Raw genomic sequence first — 13,462 nt, 5'->3', positions numbered from 1 at the left:
TTTCAGCTACTTTGACCGCTGTTTGGGTGACCAGGAGAATCTGGAATGGACCCTGCCACCGTTTAGCTTTCCAACTTTTCCTCCTGAAGTCCTTCACCACCACGAAGTCACCTGGTTGCAGTTGGTGTAGTGGACCCGTTGCTTCTCTTGGAAGTGCAGCTACAACCTGTTTTCTTACATCAGACAAAGTGGAAGACAGTCGAATGCAATAGGTTAACATGTCATTCTCGCACATTGTGGTGGAAGGGAGTGGTGTTCCTGGAGCTTCCACACCTATATGGGGAGGAACTGCGAAAAGGATTTCAAATGGGCTTAGGTTGCTGCGTGTTCGTTTCCTCATCCGCATGTACATCAGAACCAAGGGCAGTGCTTTTGTCCACGGTAGACCTGTGTCTGTGCAACATTTGGCCAGTTTTGTTTTCAATGTTCCATTTTCTCTCTCTACCGCTCCCCCACTAGCTGGGTGGTATGCGCAGTGTGTTTTTAAGTCAATACCCAGGTATGCACTTAATTCTGTGATTGCTTGGTTGACAAAATGTGAACCATTGTCGCTAGAAATTTTGCTTGGGATTCCCCAGCGGGGAATGATCTCTGAAATCAAGGCTTTAGCCACTGTGGAGGCTGTCTGCTTACTGGAGGGAAACACCTCAACCCATTTGGACCACATGTCTACCATTACAAGACAGTGTTTCTTACCTTCCGATGGGGAGAGTTCCACAAAATCCATCATTACATGTTCAAATGGTCTTGCAGGCGGTGGATGTGCTGCATGATGTGACACCTGTACTGAACGACCTACATTGTGAGTTGCACATGTTATGCATGCTTGGCAGAACCTTTGTGCGTAAGCTGCAAAGCCTTTTGTGAACCATGTTGCATCAATGATACTTAACATTCCCCCTTTTGACACATGGTCCAACCCATGAGTCAATTTCGCATAGTGGGGGAAGAAATGTTTAGGTAAGCATGGATTACTATTCGGACCATACCAGATGCCGTCTATGAATTTGGAGCCTGAGGAGGACCAAAAACGTCTCTCATCTGAAGTAGAGAGGGACTGCACGGCTGCAAGAGAGGAGGGAAGAGAACACATGGCAGGAACTGGGCGTGATGGTTTGGGAAGAGGACGTCTAGCAGCCGCTTTTGCAGCTAAGTCTGCTCGCTCATTCCCCTTTGCGATGTCGCCTGTGCCGGATGTGTGCGCTGCACATTTACAAACGGCAATAGCTGTGGGCAACAAAATGGCATCCAATAGTTCTGCTATCAGAGTGTGGTGTAACACTGGTTTGCCATCCGATTTGAGAAAATTTCTGTGTCTCCACAGCGCGCCGAAATCATGAACCACGCCAAAAGCGTATCTGGAATCAGTGTGAATGGTTGTCGTTTTATCCTTAGCTAGTTTACAAGCTTCTGTTAGTGCGATTAATTCTGCTGCTTGGGCTGAGAGGTGACATGGAAGAGGGCCGGAACACAGAACAGTTGAGTCTGAAACAACAGAGAAACCCACAAGATTAGAACCAGTCAGGGGATCCCGTGAAGCAGATCCGTCAACATACATTACCATGTCACTGTTGAGCAGAGGTGTATCTGCGAGGTCTGGTCGAGGTGTGCACTGAGCTTCCAGCTCAGCCAAACAATTATGCTCCTCTCCATCCTCCGGAGTGGGGAGAAGAGATGCAGGATTGAGGACATTGCAGCGTTTTACTGTAACATTCGGCATGTCTAGGAGACATGTGTGATATCGAAGGTAACGCGCTGCAGATAATGAGACGACTTCTGTTCGAGAAGAATCAGTGAAACCGAATGTGGAACCAATAATGTTAGCGTAGCATAGCCTACAATGTCACGAGAGGCTGTAAGAGCCTTTTCAGCAGCTGCCACAGCTCGAAGGCACTGTGGTAAGCCTGCTGCTACCGGATCGAGTTTCGCGGAGAAATAAGCTACTGGTCGTAGTTTATCGCCATGGGATTGTAGGAGCATTGATGTCATACATCCAGAACGTTCGTCAACGGTTTGTGTGAACGGTTTGTGAGGATCAGGAAGACCCAAAGTCGGAGGAACTTGTAACGCGCATTTCATGTCCGTGAAAGCTTGAGAGGCTGCAGGGAGCCACTGAATTTTATCATGCGCGCTGAGATTTTTTCCATGTATCAATGCGGACAGAGGTTGCTCGAGTTGGGAGTAATTTGGAATAAATGACCTACAGTAGGAACACATTCCCAAAAATGACATCATCTGTTTCTTGGTTTGTGGTTTTGGAAGTGTTACAATTGAGGCGATGCGTTTTGGTGATAGTGTCTTCCCTTCACCGGAAATGTTATGGCCTAGGAAATGAACGTTCTGTGAAACAAACTGTAGTTTGGATAGGCTGGCCTTGTGTCCTTCCGCTGCTAAGTGTTGAAGCAATTTGAGTGTGTCCTGTTCACACTGCTTTTGTGTTGGAGCTGCAATTAAACAGTCATCAACATACTGCAAAAGAGCTGTTCCTGGAGACAAAGTGAGGCTCTCCAAACTTTCCCTGAGTGCCTCGTTGTAGATCGTAGGTGATTCTGTGTAGCCCTGACACAAGCGTGTGAAAGTGTAAGGCTTGCCATTGAAATTAAACGCAAACCAAAACTGACTGTCAATGTCCACAGGGACACTGAAAAAAGCATTTGAGAGGTCAACCACGGAGAACCATCGAGCATCAGGTGGAACCTGTGCCATAATGGTGTAAGGGTTGGGAACATTTGGGGCTCGTGCGTGGACGGCTGCATTAACGGCTTTTAGGTCCTGCACGAAGCGCCACTCAGTTGGTTTGCCTGCATCTCTGATCTTTTTAACTGGAAAAATAGGTGTTCTTACCGGCGAGTCAGGACATGGAACAATGACTCCGGCCTTTAAGAGGGAGTTGAACACCGGTGTTATACCGTCAATGGCCTCTTGGCGCAGTGGGTATTGATGTTTGTGGGGACGGAAGTCTGATCGAGGAGTGATGACCAGAGGTTGACATTTTTTGATGAGTCCCACGTCATATTTATGCGCTGCCCACAAGGTGTCTGGAACAGAACTGAGGGCAGGAGAAATAGAGGAGACATTAGTCAAAAATGTATCAGTGTGTGTGTCAGAAAATATGTTATTTTCATCCATGACATAAACAGATCTGAGAGCAGGTGTGCAAAATGCGAATGGCTGTTTAAAGAAGCCTGTCGACGGAGAGCGCATCACAAGTGTATCTGGTGTAGCCTCCCAATCTGCCAATGCCTCGCACGCTGCGACAAAGGGTCCCAAATCTCTCCATTGGTCTGTTGCTGCTTTAGACAAGGAGATGTGTGGGAAAGAAGAGTCCACATTAAAGAGGTGCTGCTGAGAGGGGGTGAGAGAAACGGAAACAGCACATTTAAGTGTGGACCAAAACAATGTCATACATGCAATTTGATCATTCAGATCCTGTAGAAATAATGCATCATATTGCTTATCTGGCCCATGTGACACATGAGCTGTGCAGTGGAGATATGAAGCATCCATGCACTCTGCCTCAGGCTGGACGCGTGATGCTGCCAGGTGGGACAGTTCTGATTGTGAGTCAACCGGAAGCCACCACTGGTACACAAAAATTGGATCACTTATAACTGTCTTTGCCATCTGGTCAATGGCTCTGCATCTCACCACTTGCAACCCTGTAGGAGTTGAGATGAGGCTAATGCCGAAAGAACACATGAGGTCTCTGCCCATTAGATTAATGGGACAGCAAGAGGACAGCAAAAAGGAATGTTTTACTGTGATGTCTGGTTCAGGGTCAGTTGAGTCAGTGTGTGTACTGGTCATAGGTGCCGTAAATCTCTCTACAATAGTCATCCCTGAAGCTCCTTGTGAGAAAACCTGTTTTCCACTAAGTTTCTGACCTGGAAAATACTTTTGTTGTATTACAGAATGTGTAGCCCCCGAATCAACCAAAAAGGATAAAAGTTTCCCTTGAATTTGCACCATAGTGGTGGGCATATTTTCAAATGATTTTCCTGAAAACTTTGCGTATGTGTGTTTAAGTGAAAGCTTTTGTTGTGTTCTCAATTGCTCTGTGATGTCCACGAGAGCTTGTTGTTGCTCCGGTGTGTGTGTGTGAGTGTGAGTGTGCGTGCAGGGAGTTAGTGCAGAAAGCGTTTCTTCATTGCAGGCTGCGGTGTGTGTGTGTTTTACTTCCCTTCTCATGTGAGGCCTCAGCATGGTTGCCGTCTCCCCCTCACATGCAGCCTCCTCCCCCTCCGCCTCACGTCAATCGGAATGTGCGTTGCCACCCCTTCCTCGTCTGGCCAGTCCACGCCCCCATCCTCTACGAGGTGCATTTTGTGGACATTCTCTGTGCCAATGTCCCTGTTCGCCACAGCGGAAACACGTATCATAGTCATTGGGTGGAGACAGCTGTGATCCCTCCTGGTTCCAGGAGGAGCGTCCCCTCGTCATATCCCGACCACGCCCCCTGAATCCGCCCCGTTGGTTGGGATCCCGTGGGCGGTCGTTTCTGGCAAGTTGAGTGACAGCTTGGAGCATAGTCAGTTGGGCGAGTTCAATCTGACGTGAGCGCCTTTTCCCCTCGTGGTCAGTTCTCTCTATGTCCATGGATTGCGCATGCGCAGCATGTTTCTTTACATCCGCGAGTCGCGAGTCTTCCATTCCAGCCACAGAGCGCTGCACAGTCATTTTTATGTCGGGCAATAGTCCATTCATGAAAGCATTCTTCAGGTGTGATTCCCACGTCCCCAGAGCGTCTCCTAACGCGGCGGGTTGTGGAATGCCACTGTTAAGATTAAACACTGTGAGAAGTCTTTGGTAGTAATCATGGACGGACTCACCCGCTGCCTGCTTGCTATTGTTGATGGGAGTCATATCCACTTTGTCAGGGAACAATGTCTTTATGCCGTCGTTCAAAGCCGTGAGTGCGTCTCTGTACGGCTTATTTTGATTTGAACTCCATTCAACGTCGGCCGCACTGGTGTCTCCTGCAACCAGCTGGTTGAGCTTCTGGTAGTGAGTCGGACCCACGTGACTCATTAGAACACGTCGAATTTCAGCAAAGTTGGGCAGGAATTGCTTACAGAAGTCCATGAATGCTTCAGCAAACAGTCTTCCCGAGTGCTGTATCGGCGGGAGATGAGCCATTGCAGCTCTAATGTCCGTATCAGTCCAAGGCCGGAAAACAAGTATGGGACCTGAGTGTCCTGGTACTTGAATCATTGGGGTTTGGAGCACAGATTTTGCATCCGGGGGAACTCCCTCTGGGTCGAAGGAGAGGGAAACAACATCTGATGTAGATGGTTGCTCTGCAATCAGTTTGTTGATGGCAGAAGTGTCCCCTCCGGTTGCTCCTGGAGAGCGAGAGCGAGTGAGGAGAGCAGCCTGTCTCTTTTCCTCCTCTTCGCCGAGGAGTCGTTCCTGTGCTGCTTTCTCTGCCGCTTCCTTTTCCTCCCTCTGCCGGGTGTAGTGAACTTTGATATGTGCTCCTGCAGACGGAGGTTGCTGGTTCGCAGATGAAGCAGGGTACGGTGGTGGGCATGTGTTGAGGAGAGGGCCGCCAGCCCCTGTGAGACTCGGATACAAGGGAGAAGCACATCGGTCATTTTGTTCAATAACATTTGGATCTGGTTTTTCAACCAATGTGGTTTTTGCGCATGTCAATTCTTTAGCCATTTGTTTCCTTTCTCTACATTCACATTCATCCTCCCACCATTTTAACCATTTACTTTGTTTCTCAATGTTCTCCAAGTCTTTGCCTTTTATCACCCTCTGAGTTTTTATACCCTTCTCTTTTCCCTCTAAGCCTGTTCGTAACATGTTCAGTTTTATTCTACTGAAAGAACCATTTGCAGGGAACCCAAAATCTTTTGACCACTCGGGCAAAAACTCTAGAGATTGATCTCCATATTTCCTTCTCATCAGATCCACAATGGGTCCCTCCGGAGAACCCATTTCCTTTTTACCTTTACCGTGTACACCACCCATCTTTCAGGCGTGGTGAAGTATACTTTTTATTACTTAAAATATAGTCGTCACTATAAGTCTTGATTTTCTTTTACGTAGGAAAAATACAAGTTAAAACCCAACCAGAACTATTGGTTAATAAATATAGGTCAAGGGCGCAAATATCTGTTTTCAGACTTCTGTCCGAAAACCCCGATATTGTTCCTGTCTTCCTGTTAGGTCAAGGGCTGAGATTTTGCGACTTCAGTGAACTCTCAAAATCCCTCCTATCTTCCCCTTCGGTCAAGGGTCACAATTGTCAATTGCCCCTGTCTTCCCCTTTGGTCAAGGGTCACAATTATGCGTTTTCAGAGTGTTAGTCTGAATACAATCGTAATACGCAAATTGCTCCCTGTCTTCCTCAGTAAAAAGTTGGATGCTGATGAACCGGAAATACTGTACAATCACTCTTATAATTTTATACACATTTTTCAAATAACCGGATAAAAGGACAAGTTATCATCATTAGAAGCCCAATCAAATAACCGAAATTTGGATTTTCTAAGAAGAGAGAAAAAAAATAATTTTAAAAAATCCCAAAGTACTAAATACCCGTCTTTGTTATCTGTTATCACCCGTTATAATTCAGGAAGCCCCGTTTGAAAATCAGAATATCAACTTCTTACCCGATTCGTGTGAAAATCTTCCTCATCGGATCGTGTTGAAGCCAATCAGGTCTCTTTTGGTCGCCGGTCCCCTCTCTCTGAGTGTGATGAGGTATAGGGCAGAATCACGTTTGGTGGATCCTGAAGGGGCCCCTTCCCGGACGTCCTCGGAGTCCAGACGGAGCTTCAAACGATCCCACTTCTGACACCAAATTGTGATGGAAGATTTTGCACAGACAATCGTTAAGTAAGAATCAAAGGCTCTGAGTCAAGTATGTCCTTTCTCCGTTTATTTCCTTGCAAGGGAAAAAGGGTCACAACAGCTACGTGGTCAGTAGACTGTCAAGAACCTCTTTTTCTTCCCAACACATCGAGGCAGTTCTTATACCTAAACTTAGATATCGGTGGCGTCAACAGAAACCGTTAACCATCTTGTTGAGTCTCTACAGCCAGGGTACTGGGAACACCTTGCGCATGTGAACCAGACATCAGTTCTTTGACCGTGTCCTTGCTCTCCCAACATGCTTAAACAAAGGTGGTCATAGACATAACAAACACTTTGTTCAGTCTCTACAGCTATGCCGCTGGAAACATCTAATCCAAGTGGGAGACATCAGTTCGTATGTCAGGGCCTTTGTGACCTAAGCACTTGCAACTAATAAACTGGTTATACGAATGAAGCATTTAAAAGGGTCACATATCATTTTCCCATTACACAGCTTACTATCATTGGCCTCCCGTTCACAGGGATCGAACCGCCAATCCTCTGATTGAAAGACTCTGTAGATCTCTACGTCCCCACCGGTCACTCTCTTCACACTCCACATGCACGTACTCTTACACTTGTTACGTTCTGCTTGCTGGTGCACTTTATCTTTTTACTTTTTAAATTCACTTTTTATTTTTAACTTAAATTCCTCTTGCAGTATTAAATTCTTGCACGATGTTGTCTTATCTGTCTTGTTTTCCATTGTCTTACCGTCTGATGTTACGCACCAACCGCCAGGTCAAAATCCTTGTATGTCTGACATATTTTGGTAATAAATGTTCCTGATTCCTGATGACATTGCAGCCACTGTATTATTATTTAGCCATTAATTCCTAATAGCTGCGTCCTGCATCCGACTATGTTGTAAAGTGACAGTGGCCTTTATGCCATGGACCTTTGCAGGAGATCCTGCGTATGAACCTGAATCAGCTGGTGCTGAGGGAGAGGAGGTGTAGCAGCTACAGGTTTGAATGTCACGTGCAGATCCCATGGTAATCCCCTTGCAATCTGTCAGGCACTGGACTGTCTTCTTCAACCAGACCTCAGCATGATGCTCATGCAGCTTCCACTGGGTCTGCCTGCTGCTGTTCGGGGTCACGACCCTTTGATCTTGGAATGCTGGCCAGCTGCGGTCAGAAGTTCATTAAGAGATTGTGTATTTGGTTAATCAGCTTTACTTGCCCGGGCTTTGTGACATCCGGAGCAGCGCAGTGTGGCTAAAGTAATTCTCCTGTGGATGAGAATGTGTCCATCCTTCTTAGGATACGTCTCTTCTTTCCAATAGAACAAGGCTTTAGATGTCCTCCTCCGGTCCACTGCAGACAAGCTATGCATCCAACTGGCTGGAAGACTGACTGGTCGTGCCGGATAAAAAAACCTGACCAAAAAAGAGAATACTCAAATATGAACTAAATAATGGCAATGCTATAGTTACATCCATCCATCCATCCATTGTCAGACCGCTTATCCTGCACACAGGGTCGCGGGGGGGCTGGAGTCCATCCCAGCCAACTTCGGGCGATAGACAGGGTACACCCTGGATTGGTCGCCAGCCAATCGCAGGGCAACACAGAGACACACAACCATTCACACTCACATTCACACAACTACGGGCAATTTAAAGTCCCCAATTAACCTGATCCCCAGAGCATGTCTTTGGACTGTGGGAGGAAGCCGGAGAACCCGGAGAGAACCCACGCAGACACGGGGAGAACATGCAGACTCCACACAGAAAGGCCACTGGGCGGAATCGAACCCAGGACCTTCTTGCTGTGAGGCGACAGTGCTAACCACCACGCCACCGTGCCGCCCCCGCTATAGTTACATATTGCATTCAATGTTTTAAATAAGTTCGTACATGCCTCCTCAGAGTCAATTGACTCACCGATGAGGATGTCTGCCGTGTGTTTGTGTGTGCAGGTCAAAGCTAAAAGAGAAACGAAACATGATGATTAGCTAACAGCAATTCATATTAGACATAAAAAACTATGGTATACAAATGTTTTTTTTCATGGATTGAATTTGATGAGGGAAACCATCCCTTTCACAGCATCAGCCATTAGCATTAGCTTTTCTGGTTAGGTGGCTTCCTGGCCAAGAGGCAGTGGATGGAGGACGGACGGCGCTGACGGAGGATGGAGAGAGCAATCTGACTCACAGGTGGGAAAGCCCTCGCTGGTAAGGGCGGTGAACTTTGGAACAGCTGAGATTTGGGGGCGTCAGGAAATCCTTTGATTTGATCAATTGTCCGGTTTTGCTGAAACTGGTATGATGGTAGAAGCACGGTGGATGGTGATGATGAAGAGATTTTGGTTGTTGGTTAAGTATCCCCCCCACCAGCCCTGTGTGACTTTCATTGATTTTTCAGAATCATAATCAGAATTGTATTTATTGTCCTTGAATAGACATTAACATGAATCCAACATATTGTAGAATAGGGGGTCCCTGCTCCATCTCGCCATGGGTTTGGGGGACTTTGGCCTGAAAAACGTTGAAGACCCCTGCTGTAGATTTAAATTGTAAATTTGTAAATTGAATGTATCATTTTCTCATGTTGTCTATTGTCTCATTGTCTATACTGTCCAGTGTTATGCACCAACTGCCATGTGAAATTCCTTGTATGTCTAACATACTTTGGCAATGAAGGTTCCTGATTCACACTCTGCCACTCATTTAGCTTGAAATAATTCTAAACATGGCACAGGGTTTGAATATGGCAGCGGCGTATCGGTATGCTCTGCAATGTGGTTTGAGTGCCTCGTTACATTTGAGTTCTCCAGTGTTTTGTACATTCAAAGGGCTTCCAAGTTGGTCATGAAGGAGAGAGAGTGGTCGCGTATCACAGTAAACCCGATGTGAAATGTGCTGCAGTGGGACCAGAGGACACACCAGCTGGCCGCGGACTGTCAGCCGTGGGTGCAATTTTTCAAGGCCTGCGCCTGCGCGACGGAGGGCTGCTGAGGGGCTGCAAAGAGCTAGCGACTGGAGAGACACAGTGGGAGGTGGTGGTGCCCAGATCGCTGATGGAAGGGGTGCTCAAGGCCGTGCATGGCCCTCCAGGATCTGGTCACCTCTGCCGGGGGTTCTACTGAGCCCAACAAAGACGGGATGTGGAGGACTACTGCTGCAGGGCAGAATCAGCTCCACTCACTGGTGTTAATGAGTGGCTCAGGAGAACCAGAGCTCGAGATCTGTCCCAAAGTGATGTTTGTTACGTAATTAGTTCCAATAGAAGCAGCACTCTCTTTACGCTGCACTGTAACAAATTGCTGTAAATTTACGGTGCATTTCTAACGGTATCTTACAGTATGTCATAATAACTGTAACATACAGTTAAATATCCATCCCTCACTTGTAAATTAACAATTACAATAATAGCAGACTACCGTAATTCAACTGCATGTTACATATATTTTATGAAGTGGTGGAAATACACATACAAGTGCAGTGAACCACAATCCATCTACATCTGTTGTAGGTTAATGTATGGAAGCCCACGTCAGCCACTGAAAAACAGGTCCTGTAAGTCATCATAATGAGATAGTATCTCATGAGATACGATGATGACTTTGACTTACAGGACATTACTATACATGCAGCTGTCACTGTTATCCAAAACGCCCATGGTTTGACATAATTTTATGTGGAGTAATTGGCGGTTAGGTGTCTTGCTCAGTGACACTTCAACTTGGCACAGGGAGCAGCCAGGATTCGAACCGCCAACCTTGTGCTGCCCTCCCTATCCCATGCGCCACCTTTGCTGTCATTTCAGTGGCCGGAATGTAAAGATTATAAATATTTGTATCATTCAAAGTGTTCATTGCCTAAAAGTCATTTGAGTGTTAATCGTGACCGACTGCTCCTGAACGTGACGTCAGACGCGTAATCTCAGTTCATCCAGAACACCTGAGCAGTTCAACATGGGAGGAGTTTCTCATTGCCTCGTCTCTCCAAGTAACGTTGGTAAGTGTTATTTGCCTTCATGATTAACATTCTCCTTCCTTACATCTTGTTGTCTTCCTCATCTTTGTAATTTTAATATTTTACCAATGACAGTGTTTCTAAATATTTATTTTGATTTGTTTTACAGAGGCACTGGATTAAGGACGCTAGCCGTTTGCTGCGGTCAATTGAAAGTGTTCCATAGCGTATTGTTGCAGTTAGTTTACCTTGTTCCTAATGATTTTATGATTCATTTTTTTATTATTGTATACATGCGGCATATTTTATGTTTTGTTCTTGGTTGCAAATGCCGAACATTTTTTTCTTAAAGGCATCTAATAAACTCCAACCACTATGACCGAAATGAGTTTGGTTGTCTTTCTTTAATTTGTGGGGAATTAAATGCAAAAGTATACGGTTATAAGTAAATGGTAAAATTCTGGTATTTATAACACAAAAACAGTAATCGTATGGTAACAAACTGTGATCCAATATACGACAACATACTGTAAATTACGGTAGGGCACTGTAAATAAAACAGTAAGTTACTAGCGTCGACTGCCAGTAAATTGCAGTTAATTCACAGTAAAATTCGTTCAAGTTTACGGTAACATACAATAATCAATTTTACGGCAACATAGTGTAAAAACCATTTACGGTATTATACCGTAAAATAACGGTAAATTCCTGGCGTCCTTGCTCACAGTAAAATACCGTTAATTTACAGTGACATTTTTTAGAGTCTGAGTAGAGCACGCTCTAGATGTCCATGGAGTTAGCCATGGTATAGAACCACATAACTGTACTTGAGAACCGGTCTGTTTGCCATTGTAAAGGTAGTTCAATTGGTAGTGTGATTAATGTATACACTTTATTATCGGGATGTTGCTTTAATCCAGATATTTGGACAGCTTGGCCTCAGTTTATGAGTAAGTTTCTCTTTAAACAGACAATGGGTCTTGCAGTAGTCTGTCAGCTAGTGTGAGCGCGACGTGCGTCCATACACGGACATATTTGCTCGCGTGTTGGGACACGACATGTGAGCAAACACGTCCCCGTCCCCCCCTGAAAAAGTCTGGAATTAAAAACAAGCAATAACGCAACATCCTCCTTCTGACACTGAGCCCTTCCTGCACTCCGCTGAATCCAGGCAGAGAATCCGACTGTAATACCCAGAACCTGATGCCTAATTCATAGCACATTAGTGAGAGGAAGCTGCCTGCAGCCTCTCACTCCTCTGCCTCGCTCTCTGTGTGTACGTCAACCTTTGTGTGCGTCTGCAGGCGACAGCTCTCCTCATGTTCCGTCACCAGCCGGATTACAAAGAATCATGACACTTAGTACTGAGAGGAAATCAACAATCGTACAAATTGGGGCTCAGAGCCCCCCCCCCCCTGTGGAGCAATCAGTATTACAGAGAACCTAACAAGGTCATGGACACGTGTCAGACTGTTCTTATATCCTCTTCAAAGCCACTGACGGTATGGACCTCTGTGACGTCACCGAGGGGGGGGTCACCGACTGTCGTCATCTTAAACAGCCAAATTCCCGGCTTGATCGAAGTGGGAAAAGAGGTGGATTGTTGATGGAACTGTAAGGCAGCAGAGCAGAGAGTGTCCAATATACCCTGCAACTCAATGCAAACCTTAATTTGAAGCCGGAATATATTTTAACCATGCGAGTGACGTAAAACGCCCCCCCGTCCCACACACACAGTGGTCATGAATGGGAATATGAGCTACGGAGATCAAAAGTGGTTTCTTATGTACAAACCTGATAGAAACCTTCTTCTACAAGCAGAGGAGGTTGACCTGAAAGAGTGGCTCTGTTTTCCCTCAGGAGAGGAGGTTTGGTTATTTTCACAAACATTTATTTGTCTTTGATGCCAGTCGGCCGAGCTGGTTGTTAGAAAGGAGGAACGTCGGCATCACTATTCAGTTCAGAACCACGTCTTTGCCTACTGATACATTATTACTTTAACAATCTCTCAAAGGTTCTGCTAATTGAGCCAACAACTAAATCAGCAGCAATGTTGGAGAAATCACAAAAACAAATTATATAAAATTGTAAATTCTTGCTACGGATTTATGCACATAAATACACACAAAGTTCTGTAAATATCACATGGTTTTGTTCAGCGTATACGTAAAACAGTGGTTATTGCTGTGCTCAGGGTAAGACATTTACATACTATTTATTACATCATTTTGCCCTTTGCCCTCGTGTATTTCCAACGCTGGCTCTGCTCCAGTTCTTTACATCCAAAATATGAGCTTCAAATCTTTTATTATAAATTCTCCCATGTGGTAAAAATCACAACCAATATTACACTGTTCCTCATATAAATATGTCAGTGGTGGAAAGAAGCCACAACCACAATGTGGATGGCAGACCAACGACATCACCACAGTCTGGACTCGTGTCTTCAGACTAAAGTGCAATAAGGTTCAGCAAAGGTACTGAAACATCTCAAAACAAGAAGGGAACAGTAACATGAGGGCTCATCCTGTCTTCATCCATCCCTGATGTAAATCTGTACTTGGATCATCTCTTTGCACGGCTTCTTCAGCCACATATGACTGTCATCGACATCCAGGAATCACAAACGCATCCGACTGTGCAAATCCTGCCTTCCAGAGCACAACAACATAGA

At 45.6% G+C, this 13,462-nt stretch overlaps 3 long non-coding RNA genes across 3 annotated transcripts; 1 reads left to right on the top strand and 2 right to left on the bottom strand.

The window, feature by feature from the left end:
• Nucleotides 1-696: 696 nt before the first annotated feature.
• Nucleotides 697-2,449, bottom strand: LOC144383191 (uncharacterized). The gene is made up of 2 exons (XR_013450588.1): nt 1,562-2,449; nt 697-1,485 (listed from the first exon to the last, which is right to left on the bottom strand). It is a non-coding gene; the product is annotated as an uncharacterized LOC144383191 (long non-coding RNA).
• Nucleotides 2,450-2,844: 395 nt separating this feature from the next.
• On the bottom strand, nt 2,845-6,801 carry LOC144383192 (uncharacterized). Its single transcript, XR_013450589.1, has 2 exons — nt 6,621-6,801; nt 2,845-5,563 (listed from the first exon to the last, which is right to left on the bottom strand). It is a non-coding gene; the product is annotated as an uncharacterized LOC144383192 (long non-coding RNA).
• A 3,894-nt stretch (nt 6,802-10,695) lies between these two features.
• Nucleotides 10,696-11,176, top strand: LOC144383193 (uncharacterized). The gene is made up of 2 exons (XR_013450590.1): nt 10,696-10,830; nt 10,958-11,176. It is a non-coding gene; the product is annotated as an uncharacterized LOC144383193 (long non-coding RNA).
• The last annotated feature ends 2,286 nt before the right edge of the window (nt 11,177-13,462 follow it).

Source organism: Gasterosteus aculeatus, chromosome 9 (assembly GCF_964276395.1).
Source record: "Gasterosteus aculeatus chromosome 9, fGasAcu3.hap1.1, whole genome shotgun sequence".
NCBI classification, from domain to species: domain Eukaryota; kingdom Metazoa; phylum Chordata; class Actinopteri; order Perciformes; family Gasterosteidae; genus Gasterosteus; species Gasterosteus aculeatus.
Note: the sequence above shows the minus strand (reverse complement) of the source record. Positions and strands in the feature narration are given on the sequence as shown.